Below are 14,250 nucleotides of genomic sequence, written 5' to 3' on the forward strand. Positions count from 1 at the left end.
AAGTAGGAAGGTGGGAAACTTAGCAAACTGTCGAATGCTTAAGAAACATATAGAAATATAGAAACGTGTATATGTTTATCAGAGAAGGCAAAGTTGTCATGATTTTTGCAGGTTTCTTTGTGAGATTTTCATAATGGACTGTGACTTATTACTAGCTCCATTACCGGTGTATAACTCTCAGCAACCATTGCTGGGATAAAGAATTCTGGATGCAGTGTAACACTTGTGGATAATTCAGAAGATGTTCACCCAGCGTTAAAATGTAGTATCCATCACAAAGAAAGGGTTAATTAAGGTTAAATAAAGTGTGGTTTGTTTTATTAGTGTTTACAAATGTAGTTTCATTATTTTCAGGCTCTTTGGATCCCTGCCGACGCCCTCTGTTGCTCCATCGGCCCTAAAGGGCCCAGGGGCCTTCCGCTTAACAATACTGCTTGATGCAATATAAACAACAACAAGCATTGAAAATGCAATAGGTCTCGCCTTTTATTAAGTTAAAGCCATTTGCTTTGCTATACAATACCATTAGCAAAGCAAATGGCTTTAACTTAATCAAAGGCGCGACCTATTGTATTTTCAATGCTTGTTGTCAACTGCTTTCCACTTAACCTGAAGGAAGCGGAAAACCTGGTAGATGGAGCTTGTTTTGATTCTAAAATCTGCTTGAAAATTGGACAGAACATGGTTATCATTGATCCACTCTGACAACTGCTCCCAAAAAATTTGATTTTACCAAGAGCAAAAGGGGAAAAACACACACTGTAAAGAAGAAGGAAGAGAAAGACGGACAAATCGTCACAAAGGGAGAGTCTGGTAGTGGATTCAAAAAACCATAAGGTTCGCTAATGCGAAGGAGCGTCACCCCCACTGCTTTTAAGCAGTCTAAATAAAGTAAAATAAATAAGTAAATTAGGAAATAAAAAAAATAAAAAAATACCTTCTGTAGACTATCGAGGAGGCTGACTGGGCGGTAGTTGAATGGGACACCAGGACTCCCCTTTTTGAAAAACAGGGACAATCTGTGCCCCTCTTCACGTGGTCAGCATCGCTGCCTCTGCGGCAATTGCATTAGGGATGATGAACACTGATTTTATTGATCACTATACCGATGTATCTGACCAGTAGTGATGTAAGGCTACCACCTATTGTTTATTGCACTATTCAAAAACCTCAAATGAAGAAAAAAATAACTTTGAGCAGGGAGTGGGGCGAGGAGAGGGATGGCAGAGTGCTGCTAAACAGATGATCCCGCCTATAGTGGAAGGTATCTTAGGCTTCATGCGAGGGAAGTGGGGGCTTCGAGCAAGAAGCCATGGGTCAGCCGCTGAGTGCCAGCACTTCAGCCCCAGCTCTGACCAGCAGCAGGAAGCTGCACTCTTTTATTGTACGTCACATAAACATAATGCATTTTTTAGAGGACTTATACAAGTTATATCTTGTTTTCCTAGTCATCTTTTGAAAAGAGGTTAAAAGCTTTTTTGCTTAAAAAGTCAGTGAAGAAAAAAATTGAAAAGAGTTTGATATGGTAGAGGGGATACAATGAATCATAATATATATATTTGATACTAAGTGGTATTTTTCTACATACACCATTAACGTGCCATTTTTTAAATACTGTTCAATTGCAGCTGCTCGCAGCACGTACTTCAAACAGCTGACTGATCCATTTGTCAATCGAAGAAACCGAGGAATTTGAGTGCATTGTAAGATCAATTTCTCGCCCACGCGAACGCTCCACCGGATTTATTTTGATCTAAAAATGGCAGAGCTTTGATTTCTCGAGTCTCGCCTCCCAGCTAGGTGTGCACTTTCAGACAAGACCATTGCAACATTCCACTAACGTCATAAAACTTCTCGCACAACGATTGAAAGGTGCGTTTGATGTCACCTAAATATTCATCCATTTATTGGGTATGTAACAAGACTGGTTTCATCTTCATAATATAAAGAGATGAACAAACCAAAAAAGCACCCGAAGTGTGTATACCCTGGGTGACGTTAGTATTCGACCAGCCATGGCATTAACGCCCGGTGATGCGGCCGCAGACGTCTTTCGAGTCGGAAATGCTGCAGGTGAATCTGTGGCCTTGCAACTGTAACAGATCATGGCCTCTATTGATCTTACAACAGCAGCACAACTTGTCATCGGCATTTCGCTGTAATCATCGGCCGGGAAGTCGCTTGGATGAAGTGCTGTCACTGCACGAAATCTCGTTATAATAATCAACAGAACTGAAAATAGCAGACACTTTTTATTTGTGAATTATTTAGCTTTTCAAAAGCGCGCAATTTCGAAAGCCCTGCGGCCGCAGTGTGTAAAGTGAATTCATTTCAATTAAGCAGATATTTCTCCGACCTGGAGTTGGATTTCAGATAGACCAGCCTCCACGCAGTGAGAAAGGTCGGGCTCCTTTTGTTTCTGAGCTGCGCTATCTAAACCAACGCAGGCATTTGTGAAATATCAGGTTGAATGAATTCACTTTACACATTTCAAATGCATAACAAGCATTGGCGGACGCGAATGAAAATAAAAAACCGCGAGTGTGGTATCCGGGCTGGGAGGAGTGGGAACGTGCCGCAGCCAATAGAGCCTGTACTGAGACCTAGGGCGTTTGGTATTGGCTACTGGTTGTTGCGTGGGCGGGGCTGTGTGTTCCGCGCCGCTCTGTGTGTAGCTGGGCGCCGCTGCCGGCTGTAGGTGCGCTATCTCCGTTTGGAGCTTCTGTCCCTCCTGCGAGATCCACATGCCTTCCCTGTTAGCCGAGGTAATGTGGCGCGGAAGCCCCGGGCTCCTAGTGCTGTGTTCCGGCCTGCGGGGCGGCGTCTGATGGGGGACTCCGTGGCCAGGACAGCGGCTGTGAGGGGGGATCCCCGCCGATGGAGGCTGGGGCGGCTAGAGCGCTGGGCGGCCCGGGGAGCAGCACTGGCAAACAGCAAGGAGAGGAGGCAGTCTGGTGCCCACCTACCTCTCTGCAGGAGCCGCCTCCGCCGCTTCCAGAGGAGCCGCCGCAGTACCAGCTGGAAGACCTGGACACGCTGGCCACAGTGGTGCGAGCCTGGTAGGGGGGCGGGGAGGGGAAGGCGGGTGAGTTTGCCTGTATGTATGTATGTGTGTGTCTGTGTGTGTGTGCGTGCCTGCGCGCGCGCGCGTATGTGTGCCTGCGTGCATGTGCGCGCGTGTGTGTGCCTGCGTGCGTGCCTGTTCACCAACGCGAAAGCTTGCACGTTCACGCAGCCAAATCGGCAACAGAGGCGCGTAACACCCTCCTGTCCCTAATTCCCCCGAGACGGCTGACTAAAGTTGTCGAACTGGAGCATCCTATCGGATGCAACTCCAGCTCGACCTAAAAAGGGTCCCCCAGGAGAAAAAACTCATATTGGAGCTGGGCAGGGAAAACAATTGTAGGAGAAAACAACCCATCTCCAAAACTGCTCTCTATACAAAGAGTTGAAAATCGAATCCAGCAACACCAAAATTTAATAAATTGGAAATATCTCAATTTCTTTTTGTTTATTTAAAGTACATAAACATGATTTGAAAACAGTGATTTAAACATAAATACATACAAAAAGTACTGTCTCACCATCAAACACTATATACTTCTCATATACCACTCACTTTCTGTTTAAATGTCTTTATTAGTTTTATAATTTGTAATGTAGCACCGCAATCATGTTATTCATTTGCACATTTTCCTTGTAAATACACGCCATAGTGGTTACAATATCAAACGTACTCATTTAAATTAAATACAATGAACAAACTAAGATCGAAACAAGGGGGAAAGAAGGAGTGGTTGGAGGGGGAGGGAGGAATACGTACTACTTCATATATACCACTCATACCTTGCAAATCATCCTCATTCATAACAGAACCTACTAAAACTCTCATGTAGTCATCCTCACAGAACACCAACACCCAAGTTGAAAAGATATCCCCTCACAATACTGTACTAATAGTACACACTGTATATTGCCTTAACACCCCCATATAACTATAGACCAGATATACATTTGCTGCCTATTTATACACCTGTTCAGATTATTTAATCCATTTATCTTTTGTATATATCAAATACAATTATGGAAACCAGAGAGAACATGTTTCCCAATTGTTAATTCCAATTTGATTAGGTGTCTGAATGGCTAAAGCGCAGGTGCTGAGGCGCGTTTTGTTGTTAAGTGGTCAGCCAACCACACACTTTCTTCAGGGCACTAAAAGATGTTTCAATGAAGAACAGCAGAGAGGGGAGAGGAGGGCAAAAGCCTGGTGGTTCTCTAATGTCTATAGAATTACTCAGAGGGAGCTGGTCTGGGTAGAAACTGGGTATGGTATTAGTAAATGTGTTAGATAATTTGAACAGATGTTTAAATAGACCTGCAAATGTATATCTAGTCTATAAACCTATGGGTGTAAGTTTATTTATTTATGTTGAAGGTCTTATAAAGTGCAAACAAGATCCTTGCGGATATCAGAGCGCTTTACATTAGGTCAGGATAATTATACAAACGGATAAATGCAGGTAAATCACATGTACATAACAAGTCGTGCAAAGGGAAAGCAGTAGGGTGCAAAAAGCAAAACATACCCACTGAATCAGGTAGCGATCAGATAAAGTGACTAGAGTGTCTACATGGACCCTTGTCGTAGTAAGGATTACTAATTACTAATAAGGGTACGATTGATCTCTGAGTCTCTTGTCTATGATCAGGTGAATTTTGCCATGAGAATCGTTTTTACTTCCTTTTTGAAAGATGCAGAAGAAGCATTCAGTCTGGTTTCCGGGGGAAGTGTGTTCCATATCCTGGGTGCCATCCCAGAGAATGTTGGTGTATATGTTTTCTTCCTCTGGAATCTTTGAGGTTTCAGTAGCAAATTTTCCGCACTTCTTGAGAATCTTGTCCTACTAAAGATCGTTACCTTCTGTGCGAGATAGCTGGGTGTCTTGTGATGTATAGCCTTAGGCGTCATGCATGCTATGTTTAGGTGAATTCTGGCTTCAAGGCTTGGCCAATTTAAGGCTTTTAGGTCTGGGGAAATATGGGAACTTCTTTTCGAACCAGTGATGAGTCTCGCTGCTTCATTTATTGAGGCTCTTAGGGGTGCTGTTGTAGCTTTTGGTAGGCCACACAGAGAGACACTTCTGTACTCTGCCCAAGGGATAATTAACGCTTGTACTGCCAGCTTGAAGTCATTGGCTGGCACAAAGGGTTTAAGTTTCCTAAGAGTGTTTTTCTGGAAGTTTGCTCCCTTTGTTGCGTTGCTAATGTGTTTCTACATGGTGAGGCTGCAGTCAAGAGTTATACCCAAGGACTTAGCTGAGTCTACAATGTTAGGTTGAACGTTGACTGCAGTAATGTGTTTGATCAAGTTTTGCATAGAGGGGACTTTGGCGGGTTGAGCTATAAGGAGGGTGTGAAACTTCAGGTAGAGTTGTGGGTCGTCGGTGTACATATGAGATTGCACGTTAGACGCATGTAGCATTTCGGTGAGGGGTTCCAAGAACACGTTAAGCAATGTCGGAGATAGTGAGGACCCTTGTGGGACCCCCAACGTAACTGGTACGGGGTTAGAGAGAGTGTTGTTGACTTTGAATTTTTGCGTTCAGTTATCGAGAAAAGAGGAAAACCAGTTTAGCACTGGTCCAGATAGACCCATTATATGTTTCAGTAGATCTACCAGATTCTCGCGTTTGACCGTATCAAAGGCTGAGGAAAGGTCTAGCAGGATGAATAGGCACGATCCGTTCTGATCGAGGATTTGTAGCGCATCGGCAATAATGTGTGTCATGGCTGACTGGTGTTTGTTAAGGAGGTCAAAGTAATCAATACGTATAGTCAATTGGTGGTGTACCCATTTTTCGAGTAGGTTAACCAGGGTGGGCATATTGGAGATGGGATGGTAGTTGTTTAGGTCAGTATGGTCGGCTTCGGGTTTCTTAAGGATAGGTGATACCTGTCTGACTTTGAGGGAACCCGGAACGCAGCCTTGTTGGAGAGAGCTGTTAATGATTTTGGTCCAGAGAGGTAGAAGCCATGGGGTTAGGTTTATGAGATCTGAGAGACTGTCTATCCTCGTTAAGTAGACCGTTGTACCAGGGTTTAGAGTCTCTAGTAGATACTCTCTTTAGTTGCAGTGGGACTACCTCGTTAATTATCGAGGTCATAGAGTTGAGGTAGTGGTTGGTGAGATCATAGACGTCAGAAGATCCTACAGGGGGAGCAGAAGGTTGTAGCTGGATGAGGGAAATGTGTTGGGGTTAATTTTTTCAAGTCTCTTTTCCAGATCTTTGGTTTAGTGGATTGAAACGAGTTAAGTTTAAATATTTTGTTGATAAATAAGGTGATAATATAATGGTCTGACCAGCCACATGGTTGGATCGCCTCCAGCTGAATGACAGCACTTTTGGAGATTATTAAATCTAGGATAGAGCCTTTTTTATGTGTAGGGCTGTTGCAAATTTGGGAGAGGGCTAAATCATCAAGGAAGAGTTTGAGACTATTGACCACTGCGTCGTTGTTGTCGTTCCAATGTAGATTGAAGTCGCCCAGGAATATTTGGGTGTTTTGCCGCCCGGTGTTTGTTGAAACCATATCCATAAAGTGTTCGGTGAAGATGAGGTTGTCCCCAGGAGGATGATAGATGGTGTGTAGCGAGCATACTGGTTTGCCATTGCTGCTAATGTTGAGCATATGTATTCACAGGAGGGGAATACTGGGGATATGGCTCTGTTTACAGTGGTGTTGCTACGATGTATACAGGCGATACCTCCCCCTATCTTATCGATTCTATCCAATCTAATGATTTCGTAGTTAGGGGCACTAGAATGTTGATGAGTGGAGTGGAGGATTCTGTTAGCCAGGTTTCAGTTAATATTATCAGGTCCAGATCCTTTGAGATGATGAGTTCAGCTATATCCGCTGCGTGTCTGGAGGCAGATCTGCAATTTAGGAGTGTGCATTTGAGGCTGGGTGTGCTGAGGGAAGAAGTGGGATCCAGAGTGAGAGGGACTCTTCTTAGGTTGTTATCGATGATTCTTCTATTGTTGTGTGTAGAGGACCTGAATGGGTTGGGGGGGCGATAGTAGGTATGGACAACTGAATGGGGGTTAAGGGGTACGTAAGAGTGTGTTCATAAGAGCGTAGTAAAGAAATGAGTTTGCTATCCGAGAACGGATTGATGCTTCGCATTGGGCGTGTTGCTAAATTACTGGAGGGGAGTGTTTTCCAAATGGGTAGAGTAGGTTTCGAGGTGAAGGAAGGGTGATTCGGGCGCTCGCTAGATGTAGATGTTCTTGAGGGAGTAGAGCGCCATGATTGTCTTGACAGCAACTCCTTAAAAGATTAGAGTTCCTTTTTGATTTGGTGAAGTGCGGTCATAATCTCATCCAGTTTTGGGTCTGGTGCATTTATGCGTGAGGTTGGTGGCTGCCCTATGCATTTACATGATTGCGAGGTGGTCTGGTTGGGTATGGGAATAGGTGCAGGTATGATTAGTGTTGGCGGCAATGTTGTGAAAGTGGATTGATGAGTTAAGAATGTAAATGGTTGTATTATACATGTGGATGTTTGCGGAGTGGTCTGGTTGGGTGTGTGATCAGGTGCAGCAATGAGTAGTGTTGTAGGCAGTGTTGCGAGAGTGGATGGATGGATGGTGAATGTAGATAGCTGAGATGTGAGGGTGGCTGTCTGTAATGTGGGTGTGGGAGGGGTAATGGGGAGCTGGGAGTTTTCTGAGGGTGGCAAGTTTTCAGAGTGGTAGTGTAGTGTCCTGTTATGTGCCAACAGCTGACTGCGGGGGGGGGGCGGGATGAGGGGAGTATGTGTTATACGTAGCATTGGTGAGGTAATGGGAGAGATGGTTATGGGGGGTATGGTGTTAGGGGGAGGGGCCTGTGACCTTGCACTGAGGGAGTTCAATATCTAATGGGGGAACATATGCTATCTCGTACGTTCTGGGAGGTAGCATGTGTAGGTTTGGTACGGTGATGTGAGGTGTGTTGGTGGGAGGGGTAGTCTGGGTAGAAGTATCATATGAGTCCGATGGTGGATGGGGTTCAGTGTCTAAAGGGGGAACGAATGCTATCGCAGATGTGCTGGGAGGTAGAATGTGAGTGTTTGGTGAGGTAATGGTGTGGGGTGTGTTGGTGGGAGGGGTAGCCTGGGTGGATGTATGGTGTGAGTCAAATGTCAGTAGTGGATGAGGTGGTAGAGGGGCGAGGTTGTCAGACGATGTGGGAGGTGTGACATCTTGAGTACTGGAGATAGTAGTAGATTGGGAGGCAGCTAGGGGTTTAGATACTAGTTTTTTTATGATGGGGAAGATGTTGTCCAAGAGATTTAAATTACGGTCAGTGGCTTGAATGAGGATAGTTCCGTTATTGTAGGTGGTGATGGTTGCGGTCGCTTGGAAGAGCTGGGAGGGGGAAATACAAATAACTAGGCCATGCACGGTTTTCCTCGTGGAAGAGATCAATAGTGTATCTTGGAATGCTTTCCACCATTGGGCTCTTCGTTTTGTGTGGAAAATGATATCAGTGGTTGTAATCCCGTTATGTAGTGAAAAATAAGGGTTAACGAAGAGAATTTCAGGGCTTTGTTGTTCTGCAAGTCTGACTACATGAGAGTTTTAGAAGGTTCTAAAATGAGCGTGGATGATTTGCAAGGTATGAGTGGTATGTGAGAAGTCTGATGCTATATAGTTTGTGAGGGTGAGATAGTTCTTTTTGTATGTATTGATGCTTAAATCATTGTTTTCAAATCATGTTTATGACTTTAAATAAACAAAAGAAATAGAGATATTTCCAATATTTTAAACATTGGTGCTGCTGGATTTGATTTTTGACTCTTTGTATAGAGTGCAATTTTGGAGCCAGGTGTTTAATCCTTCCTTTGGGTTTTCCCTTAATGCCGGTTGGACCCTCTGTCCTTAGCCTCTGACTCAGCTGCTAGTACCACGACCAACGATGGCCCCTGGCATGTCAGTGCCGATGATAACTTCGCCAACTGAAGAAGCGGCCTGATTGCCCTCGCCGACACTAAGCTGACCCAGGACCGGCATCAACCAACATTACACCTGATTCCCCCTGAGGCTCCTCTTCCCCCACATGAATTATCACAAGCCAGACAGTACTTTTTGCATTCCGTTTTTGGTACTAATTTTGCTAATGTCTGTAACCGAAAGTGACGAGTTTACTCAGCGCTACCAAGTTGACAGCAGGTACGAGGAAATAGTGACTTTGATGCCTATCCCAGAGACAGGTCTTTTTTCCTTTCCCTCGACCAGCCACAGCGGAATCGGCTTCAACTCAATGGTGACGTGTAGAGTGGCCAAGTTCTTTACCTCAAGCTCCACACCTGGGCGACTAAAACTAATGTCTTGGACAAAGTCCTCTAAACAGGGCAAACATCTTCTTAGCTCCTCTTCACTTGTACGAGGTACTGATGGATACCTTATCGGGGCCTTGGGCCAAACCTTGCTCTGACTCCCCTGTCAGTAGACACATTGACAGGTGCCATCGCCCTGCTCCTGGTGACCCAGCTTCTCTTTCTCAGCACCACTCTCCAGAAAGCCTAGTGGTGCAAGCTTCCACCAACTGTTCGAATCCCAACACATTTCCCACCACTCCCCTGATGGGGAATCTAAGCGAGTTGAAACAAATGGCAAACGTTTCTTTTCTTTTACCAGATTTGACCTCAAGTCTGTTAATGCAAGTTGTTGTGATACTACTCACACCCCCTTTGGGATTTTGTAGCACAAGTCCACCTATGTGTGCCTGAAGATGTTTGCCCTGTACTCTCTTGTGATTCAAGATGATCATGATCCTACCAAGTTTCCGATTCCTTGGGCCTTAGTCACCACCGAATCCATCAGGCAGGCCATATGAACCAGCGTTGTCATTTGCAGCAATGCGTGGCTATTATCAACTGGATTCTCGGGCGATGTCCAGTCCTCTTTGTGGACTTGCGCTTTACCAGCATGTCTGTGGGGAAAAAAATAGACTCTTGAGTGCTTTAAAAAGAGCAGGGCTACAGCTCCCCTTTCGATGCCTTTCTGCCTTCGTCGTCTGCAGTAGATCCAGTAGATCCACCCAGCAGCGACCCATGCTTTAGGTTGGAGGAGCCTCACCCCACCTACCTTTTGTCCGACATAGGCTGACTTTTGCTCTGGCCGAAGGACACTCTAACAGACACTCTTTATTTCTAGGACTGGCAGCCAGGAGCTAGACATGAGCTAAATATGCAGACTTGTGGCTTCCTTAGCAGAACTTTGGTGGGCTGAAGATGTCACAGCACTGTGGGCTCTTCGGATGTAAGCCCTGAAGTGCCCAGGGCTGAGTGTCTATCCCTGATACCACGTCACAGAGTGTGGTGGAGTCAGCAGTCTTACTGACCCAATCCCACTATGTGACTAGGCAGAGGCTGCTGCCTTCTCTCATTAGCGGGTCTCCGGTCAGCCAATGAGAGAAAGGGGCAGTCCCAACCCTCCTTCAACACTCAAGGCTTTCCTCCCCAAGACTCTGCAGAAGGTAAGTGTTATGTATTTTAATGTTTGGTGGATGCATGTGAGTATGTATGATTGTGTGTGTGCTCTAAATTGGTGTGTGTGCGCGCTTATGAATGGTGGGTGTATGTATACACTTGGGAACTTATGGGGGTGTGAGTGAGTGTAGATGGGTGAGTGTATGTGCGTGTGTGGCCCACCCCCCTACTTGAATTACTGACAGACACTTCTTCCACCGTTTCTTTCCCGGCTTTGCTTCAGGCATCCCTTAACGCCAAACCATTCATCCTCCATAGAGAACCCAACAGTTTTGCGGTAGAGGCTGTAGTGCCCACCGCACAAGAAGCCAAGGTCAGCATTCCTCCCCAACCTACTGCCCCTACTGCCAAACCTCTTTAGCGTGCCATTGCTGGGCCACAGCACTTCCTGGGAGGCAGAAACTACTAATTCTTATCAGGCTGGAAAGTGATCAAGTCAGACAGATGGGTCCTACAGACTGTAAACAAGGGATACGACTTGCCCTTTCTCTCTTCTTGGCAGCACTTTTCACTGTCCCCTCAGCGACTGAAGGAGGACCATCTCTCCATTGTGCGTCCGGAAGTGCAAGCACTTTTGGCCAAAGGTACAGTAGAGAGGGTGCAGGTGGCAGTGCCAGCAGTAGGACGTGGTTGTTATTCCCCCCTACTTTCTGGTGCTCCAAGAGGACTGAGGTATTCGGCCTATACTAGATCTGTGCTCTCTCACTTCCTTCCTCAGGAATGAGAAATTCAAAATGCTCACCCTTGCCGAGGTCTTGTCTGTTCTTGACCCTGGATGGTAGAAGTGGACCTGCGGGATGCCTATTTCCATATTCCCTTCCTGCCTGCCCATCAACGCTACTTGGGGTTTGTGGTGGGAGAAGAGCAATTTCTGTACACTGAGCTCCTCTTTGGTCTCACCAAGTCGCCTCAGGTGTTCATGAAAGTGATGGCGGTGGGAGGAGCAGACCTCATGGCCAGAGTGCCAGTCTTCCCCACTACCCCGACGACTGGCTGTTGAATGCAAACCTTCTGTCATCTTTGGGGTTCACTATTGATGTGCCAAAGCCTTCCTGGATTCCTTCCCAGATGCTCCTCTTCGTGTGAGCCATTCTGGACATGGTTCAGTTTTATGCCTTACTCTCGGGAAAGAGAGCCCAGGACATTTAGGCTATGATTCTGATCCCTAACCCTCTGTCCTGGATTTCAGTGAGGTCGACTGTGAGGAAGCTGAGACTGATGGCCTCCGGCATGATGCTGCTTGAGCACGCCACGTAGCATAATTGGGCTTGCAGTTGTTGGAATCTGAAGTCCCTTCGGGCCCACTATTATGGGGACCTCTCTGACCACGTTAAGATTTGCCGGATACTGCAAAGGAGCTGCAGTGGTAATTGTTGGACCATGATTGGATTAGCACAGGCCCTGCTCCCTTCCTCACCCAGAACCTACAGTGGTGGCTGATGCCTCACTTCTGGGTTGGGGCACCCATCTGGGAGAGGTGGAGATCAGTGGCCTCTGGTCTCCAGCATCTTTATGAAGCTGATGACCATCGTTAAGCTCTGAAAGCCTTCCTTCCGTCCATCAAAGGCAGCTCTGGTGGAGGTGCTTATGAGCAACATCACTGCCATGTAGTACTGACCACATACCGGTTGGACCTGTGTCACAGACACTGTGCCAAGAGGCCTTGCACGTCTGAAAATGGCTGTACCGCCAAGACTTTTTCCGATGGTGAACCACTTGGCGGGATCATTGAGTTGCAGGGCTGACTAACTCAGCAGTTACCACCTAGCCGACCACAAATGGCAGTTACACCCAGAGGCGGCACAAGGTTTCTTCTGTGAATGGTGAGGGCTTGGCTCTTCATTGCATCACCTCTGCATGTCAATGAGCTTCATGCTCTGTGTTAGTCCATCATACCTTACCTTCTTCCCAGACAAACTATTTCTGCGGGTTCGGGCTGGTCCACCTTGGTCAAACCATCACACTGTGTTCTATGCTCTACTTCAAACCCCTGAGGAGGAGGAGAGACTTCATCACTTGGACACCAAAAGAGCACTGAGGTTCTACATAGATCGTGCCAAAGACCACCGGGTGGACAGTAAGCTGTTTGTGGGGTTTGTGCAAGTGAAAAAAAGGCAAAGCAGTGCACAAGAGCACCATCTACCGCTGAATGGTGCTCTGCATTAAGATCTGCTATGCACTGGCCAACCCCAGCATTAGCAAGCGGAGTTCCCGTTTTAGGCATTTGCCAGGCAGCCATATAGGTGCCCCTCCACACGTCCACAAAGCATTATTACGTGGACAGTCAGATTCGCAGTGAGGGGCATTTTGCCCACTCAGTCCTGTAGGACTTTCTGGTTTGAGTTCATTCACAAATCCACTGCTGAATGGGTGCTTTGATATATATTCAAAAGTTTAAGAATCTCCAACTAGAAGTCTCTTATCAGAATAACAATTACCTTAGGTAACACTCTTTGTAGTAGAGACTCAATCTTGTTGCAAACCCTACAATGCTCCCCTTTCTGTGATTGAACTATGTCCTTTAAAAAGATCCCAAGTCTAGGAATCTGCACACTGGTCCCACCACTTTGCTTGTTTGACTCTGCATGGTGGGGCATGGACAATCTCAAAATAAGCACCCATAAGTGGCACCTATATAAGCTCCGCACAACATTTCTGTAGTAGAATGGTGTCAGTGCGGTGCCACTTTCCGGCATGCTGAGGTACTGCTGAAAAGTTTCCGGATCCAGTCTGACACCTGGCGAATATTCAAAAGGTGAGAAATCGACAGCTCAATAGTCTCTACTAGAAAGAGCATTACCGGCGGTAAGTCATTTCTTTATCACTTGAGCTTTTAGAGTTCGGCTACAATCAGCACCCAGAAGTTTTTATGCTTATTGTGAAGATTGTTCCAAGGCCCACTACAAGAGCGTGTTACAACATCAAATGGAAGAGGTTTGTCAACTACTGTCTTAATGTGAATAAACAACCATGGCAGACTTCAGAACATGACATTGCCTGATATTTGCTGCGTCTTCAGATATTTTGCCTAGCATGCACTTCCTTCAGGGTACATTGGGCAGTTTTAGCAGCCTACTTGCAGAATAGACAGCATCAATCTTTGTATAAAATTCCTTTTATGTCATAATTCATAAGTCTTCAAAAAGAGTTATTCTATCTAGAACGCCTCCTGTCCTTTAATGGGCTCATGGTACGATCTGTTTTTGAGCCCTAACATTCTTGACCTCTGCAATTTCTCTTGTGGAAAGTAGCCTTTGTCATGGCAATCACTTCCTTGAATTGAGTTTGTGAATTGCAAGCCCTACCTGTGGAGTATGTTATAGAACAGGGGTAGACCCAATATAGTCCAAGGACCTGGGTATTCAGCAGTATAGACAACAATTGGTCCTCGACATAATTTTACTGATGAGAATAATCATAACATTTGGTCAATTTTGTTAACTCCACACCCAGACTGAATCTATAGTCTTACTGACATGGATGATGCTAGCCCACAGCCTCAATAATCATTTACAGTAGGTGCCAATAAACCAATGAAACCAAAAAAGGGGGTCCAATTAGGATAATTAATTTATCATATATTGACGTATGAAAATCAATGTATCTATATACATATATTTACACAAATCATAAGGCAAAATACATTTTTCTAAAAAAGAGAACGTGCACAGAGAAAGAAAGTGTGTGCTCAAGTGAATGATCAAGAAG

The 14,250-nt window shown here is 45.6% G+C and overlaps 1 protein-coding gene across 3 annotated transcripts in view; it reads left to right on the forward strand.

Annotated features, from left to right (window-relative positions):
- CUX1 (cut like homeobox 1) overlaps nucleotides 1–14,250 on the forward strand; it is a 1,218,817-nt gene that overhangs the window by 811,083 nt on the left and 393,484 nt on the right. The window lies entirely within an intron of this gene.

This window comes from Lissotriton vulgaris, chromosome 2_1 (assembly GCF_964263255.1).
Source record: "Lissotriton vulgaris chromosome 2_1, aLisVul1.2, whole genome shotgun sequence".
Lineage (NCBI taxonomy): Eukaryota > Metazoa > Chordata > Amphibia > Caudata > Salamandridae > Lissotriton > Lissotriton vulgaris.